This window comes from Podarcis filfolensis (assembly GCF_964270895.1).
Source record: "Podarcis filfolensis genome assembly, chromosome: 1".
NCBI lineage: Eukaryota > Metazoa > Chordata > Lepidosauria > Squamata > Lacertidae > Podarcis > Podarcis filfolensis.
The window spans coordinates 111,766,925-111,772,924 of NC_139604.1; positions in this window are offsets into that span (position 1 = coordinate 111,766,925).

Genomic DNA, 6,000 nt, shown 5'->3' on the forward strand with positions numbered 1-6,000 from the left:
GGGCTTCACATAGGCATCTGGTTGGTCACTGGTAAAAATAAAGGACCCCTAGATGGTTAAGTCCAGTCAAAAGTGACTATGGGGTCCGGCACTCATCTTACTTTCAGGCTGAGGGAGCCAGTGTTTGTCTACAGACAGCTTTCTGGGTCATATGGCCAGCATGACTAAATCGCTTCTGGCGCAATGGAACACCGTGACAGAAGCCAGAGCGCACAGAAACACTGTTTACCTTTCCGTCACAGTGGTACCTATTTATCTACATGCACTGGCATGCTTTCGAACTGCTAGGTTGGCAGGAGCTGGGACAGAGCAACAGGAGCTCACCCCATCATGGGGATTTGAACTACCGACCTTCTGATTGGCAAGCACAAGAGGCTTAGTGGTTTAGACCACAGCGCCACCCACATCCCTGTGAGAAGAGGATGCTGGACCAGATCACCCATTGGACTGATCCAGCAGCCAGTTCTCACAGTGGCCAAGCAGAAACCAACAAGCAAGTCCTGAGTGCAACAGCATTCTCCCGACATGAAGGCTTACTACCTTCAACGTTGGAGGTAGAACATAGCCATTGTGGGGTTCCCCACACCTCAAGAGTCATTTAAGAACTTTCAGCTCAGGACTCACTCTTAAGCAGCAGAGCTGAGAAGAACTCTGCTTGACACCTTGAACAGCCACTGCTATTTGGGGTAGGCATGAACCAACTGTCTGAAATTTGTTACAGTAAAAAAGCAGCTTCACTTATTCATATAATGTGGATTATATCAATCATACAGCTACTGCTGCTGCTGCTTATCATCATCCAAACTCAATTAGTGCCAATCTAAGTTTTAGCACTTTCGGCAAAATCCATTAGCACCATTATAAATAGCTAATGAAACTCTCTGAAAAACTTCAGTTCACACACTTGCTCATCACCAAGAGTTGGCTTTCGATTAGCGTACCTGCACAAAATTGTGAAGATGCAGAGAGAAAAGGGTCACACTGACATGTTTCTCCCTAGTCTGATTCTCTCCATCCTTTTCAGTGATCACAGTGATCCATACAACCTGCTTTAGTTGCTAATAGTCATCACCTGCCTATTATAAGTATTGTAGCTTCACAAAACCAAAAAAGTAGAAGTAGCTTGTCAAAACTGTGCTGCTTAGCAACAGGTAGGGACAGTGTAATAGTATTATAACCCACCCAACCCTATTGTCAAGTTGCCTTCATGTTTTTGACTTTTTTATTCAGTGACTTCCTGCCCACTTCCCAAAAGCCACCACAAGTCTTCCTTGGAGCCATCTTGCCCCGAGTCTTTCCTGCTTTATTATATTGTTCTAATTGATGTTTATTGTTTCAGCGTGTCAAAGCCAACTGCAGTCAGAAGTTCACTTGAAAAGTGGCATATAAAGAGTTTAAGTAACCAATGTTTCTGAGTCAAGATGCATTGAACAGAGTTCTTTATATTATTTGAACATCACAAAGCTTTGTGCTTTGAAACAAAATTGCGTAAGTGCCTACGGGAGGGTAGGGGAGACCCTAATGCAAGGTGATCAATTGTCAAGAATTGTTTGTGGTACTATTTAAACTTATTTGCACTTTAGAAAAGAGAAGGAAGGGAGGGAGGGAGAACATTTCAAACTGGAGTGAAACTTTTGAAAAACAAATTATTCAAGATGTTTAAACATCCCCTTCATGTTGTTAAAAAGGGTGTGGGGGGTCACCAAATTTCAGTCGGAGTTGGGAGGCATTTCTCTTTTTAAACTTTGTAATCAGATATATAACCTTAGAGCTCAAGCTTAGCTCTATTCAGACTTTCATTCTGAGACTTAAAATAACGTGTGGCAGTGGGGGGGGGGAGCATGCATGAGCACCAACTCCACCCTCCTCCTCATTGCCACTGGAGAACCAGTGTGGTGCACTAGTTAGAGTATTGGACTAGGATCAGGGAGACCTGAGTTCAAATCCCCACTCGGCCGTGAAGCTCACTGGGTGACCTTGGGCCAGTTACGGCCTCTCACCCTAACCTCTCATGAGGTTGTTTTGGGGATTAAATGAGGAGGTGCAGCTGGAAATGTCCTGTCTCTGAAACCCCAAAGAGCTGCTGCCAGTCAGATGGCTCAGTAGTCCAGGGGTCAGCAAACTTTTTCAGCAGGGGGCCAGTCCACTATCACTCAGAGCTTGTGGGGGGCCGGACTATACTTTGGGGGGGATGAACGAATTCCTATGCCCCACAAATAACCCAGAGATGCATTTTAAATAAAAACACACATTCTACTCATGTGAAAACACTAGGCAGGCCCTACAAATAACCCAGAGATGCATTTTAAATAAAAGGCCACATTCTACTCATGTAAAAACACACTGATTCCCAGACTGGATTTAGAAGGTGATTGGGCCAGATCTGGCCCCCGGGCCTTAGTTTGCCTACCCATGCAGTATTCTGATTCCTATGCTCCTGTGTTCAATACAACAATATATCAAAGGTGATGGCGGAACAGTCCTGGATGTTGCTTTCATGTTTTTTAAAGAGATATGTGTCTAATTCTGCAGCCCTGAGCCCTCAGTGAGGTGTGTCTGCAGATCTAGAGCAGGGATAGGGAATGTTTGACCCTTCAGATGCTGTTGGACCCCAACTCCCTTAATTCCCAGCCAACATGGTCCATGGCTGAAGCTGATGGAAGTTGTCATTCAGCAAACCTCATTCACTGGAGGTTTTCAAGCAGAGGTTGAATAGCCATCGGTCTTGGATACTTTAGTTGAGATTCCTGCACTGCAGGGGGTTGGACTTCCAATTCTACAATTCTGATTCTAATGTCTGGAAGGCCACAGGTTCCACACTCATATTCTTTTTTTAAAAATGAATTTTTATTGGATTTTTACAGTTTTATATTCAGTCAGACAACACACTGTAACATTTATCATACAAAAGAAAAAAGAGGCCCACCCTCCCTGTGACTTCCCTCAACTTCCCCTTCTGGTTCTTTAAATATTTACTACTTCTGCTTGATTATTATCTTATTTTTATGTTCTTATGCCTTAATGCTCTTAAGTTCTTATCAATTTTATACCAAATTTTCTTTCATCATTACATCTTACAATCAATTTCATTCCATGTTATCCTTACTTAATCTTTTATCTTATTTTTTTCCTTGTAAGTGTTTAATCAAACCCTGCTAGTGAGTCCATTTCTTTACAGTATTTCTCTAAAAATAAAAGGTTCCCAGTCTTTTTTAAAATATTCATTAACATTGTCTCTGATTCTTTCCATGAGTTTTGCCATTTCTGCATAATTCCATAAGTTTGACTTGCCATTCTTCTTTTGTTGGTATCTTATTGTCCTTCCATTTTGGGGCTAAGAGAATCCAGGCCGCCATTGTAGCATACATAAATAACTTCTCCCACTCTTTTGGTAATTCCTCATATTCTAGCTCAAACAACCATCAAACTAGTAATAAAGTCATGCTTCTGTTAGGAATTATATCACCAATCTGAAGAGTGAATGAGACACTGGTCCCTGTCAGTGTGCTCCAACAGAACTTGGAGGAAAAGCCTTTGCAGTACAAAGTAGGCTGCTGTGGTGTCCATTTGTCACAAGTAATGGGAAGTGAATCAGGGGTCAGTTTCACCAGGAACCTCCTGAGACCTACACCTTAGTAGGGGCACCCAATGCCAGAAGCCTCCTATCCTTCCTCCATGAACTGCTGACCTGCATTCTCCATGCAGGTAAGCAGGAAAGGCAGACAGAAGAGAGAGCACATTGCACATCTTGTCATCTTCCTACAGAGGGAGGCCCATTAATGGGCAGTAGCAACAGAGGGTCTAGAGAGGGAGGAATAGGCTGCGTGTTGGCACCTTAGCAGAACATCGGGAGCACCTTAACCAAACTCCCACCCAAAAAGTATTTGCAAACACCACAAATAATAAGACTGGACAAGTTAAAGTAACCCCTTTTCTTGTTATTTCCTAGTTAGTTCCTACCACGCTTTGTATTTCCTGTTTGCTTCTGTGCCCGCAAGAAATAATAATAAAAACATGACAAAACATGGGCATTTCTGACTCAGTTGTAGGTAAGAAAATGGATGCCTCACAGGAAGGTTCCTCTTGGTGAGTTTCCCAGTTTGTTGTGCTTGTCAAAGATGGGCTTGGAGCAGCAAAGTTTCCTATTTAACATTAATCACCATGGACATGTGTCAAAACAGAAAGCTATGAAATATGAAATGCTAGGGAAAGCAGGAAAAAAAGAGTTTCTTCCATTTTCCCCCAGTGTAAAAATAATAAGAATTCATCCAAATCCAGGTCTTACTGCATTCTGTGCAATTAGTTAGTGTCAGGCTGGGGGATCTGAGATCCTTCAGCTGTTGTAGATTACAGCTCTTGGAATTCCCTGGTCATTGGCCATGATGGGTGGAGCAACACCTGGAGGGCACAGGTTGCCCAGCCCTCTGCTAAGTTAGTGCCTCATTGAAATAGCGGAATGAGCTGAGCTAGGCATGGACAAATTTCAGTTTCTCTTTTTTTCCAGTCTTAAATTCTCCACATTTCCACATCAGTTTGTGACTTAAAAAAAAAAGTCCTAATAAAAATTCACTAGCATTTGAGTACAAATTTCCGCTAGTATGAACATTTTTGTGTGCAATTTTCCCTAACACAATGCACTTTGGTCCATTATTTTCACTCCCATATGCATTTCTATGCACTCTCCACCCCTGTAATTTTGTGTACATTTTGTGTCTGAATTGCAAAATTCAGAGAAATGTGAATTCTATAGGATTGGTGTGGTTTGGTTCGTGTGCTGGTTTGGAAAGTGTGAATTAGGTACATTAAAGCCTTTAAAGGCAAATTGAGTAAATTTCTGCTCCATTTCAAGCTGAAACAAACTAAGTCAGGCATAGGTAAACTTGGCCCTCCAGATGTTTTGGGACTACAACTCCCATCACCCTTAGCTAACAGGACCAGTGGTCAGGGATGATGGGAGTTGTAGTCCCAAAACATCTGGAGGGCCGGGTTTGCCTATGCCTGAACTAAGTAATGATGATGGGTTGAGCTTTTGAAAGAACAGAAAATGATTGAGGCTTAGCATAATGCCTCAGGTATATGTTCTCCCCCCCCCCCATTTTCTCCCCTCCCAGGAATCAAAGGGGTTTCTCTCCTCTCCCCACACACATCCTGCCCTGGACTTTGCAGCAGAAAAGTGGCATAGTATCTGCTGGAAAACACTGAGGCTCAAATCCTACTCACAAGCCCCTTAGAACAGTGTGGAAGTTCTAAATATACTCACATAGGCTTGTGCTGTTGATATAACAACAACAACAACAACAATAATATAATTTATTATTTATACCCCGCCCATCTGGCTGGGTTTCCCCAGCCACTCTGGGCAGCTTCCAACAGAATATTAAAATACAATAGTCTATTAAACATTAAAAGCTTCCCTAAACAGGGTTGATATGTTTTTAATACATCAAGAGCGTGGGGACGTCTGTTATTGCAGCACCTAAGGACTTCACATGGAGGCAACCTAGGATGTGTTCAACCTGCACCCTCACTCATATGAACCAGTTTCGTTGCCTTATTGAAACTTCTCTCCAAAGAAAAATCTTCAGTGTCTTCTCCTAAGCAAGATTTGCAAATGTGTCTTGAAATTTCACTTGAAGTGAAACTTGCACTATGGTACATTGTGGCACAGTTTGGACAAGGCCTAGTCACTAAAGCAACCATGGAGCCGTCTTTCCCCCATTTCAGCATCTAGAGGTCATAGCTGAGAAAAATCCCTGTCCTCCCTTGGAACAAGAAACAGACAACCAAGCTATTTATGAGCCACAGCTCTGAACCAAAGGGTTTCCCCATTCCATATCTCCATAAGCCTTGTCTTCAGTACCCTTTGACCCTCCCAAAATAAGAACAGTCTGCAGTACCTAAAGCATACATAAGTAAGGCCAAAAGCAAAACCATAACGATGGAGGTATAACAGTCTGTCAATGGAATCACAACATAATAATAGTCTGCAGGATCAGGCCA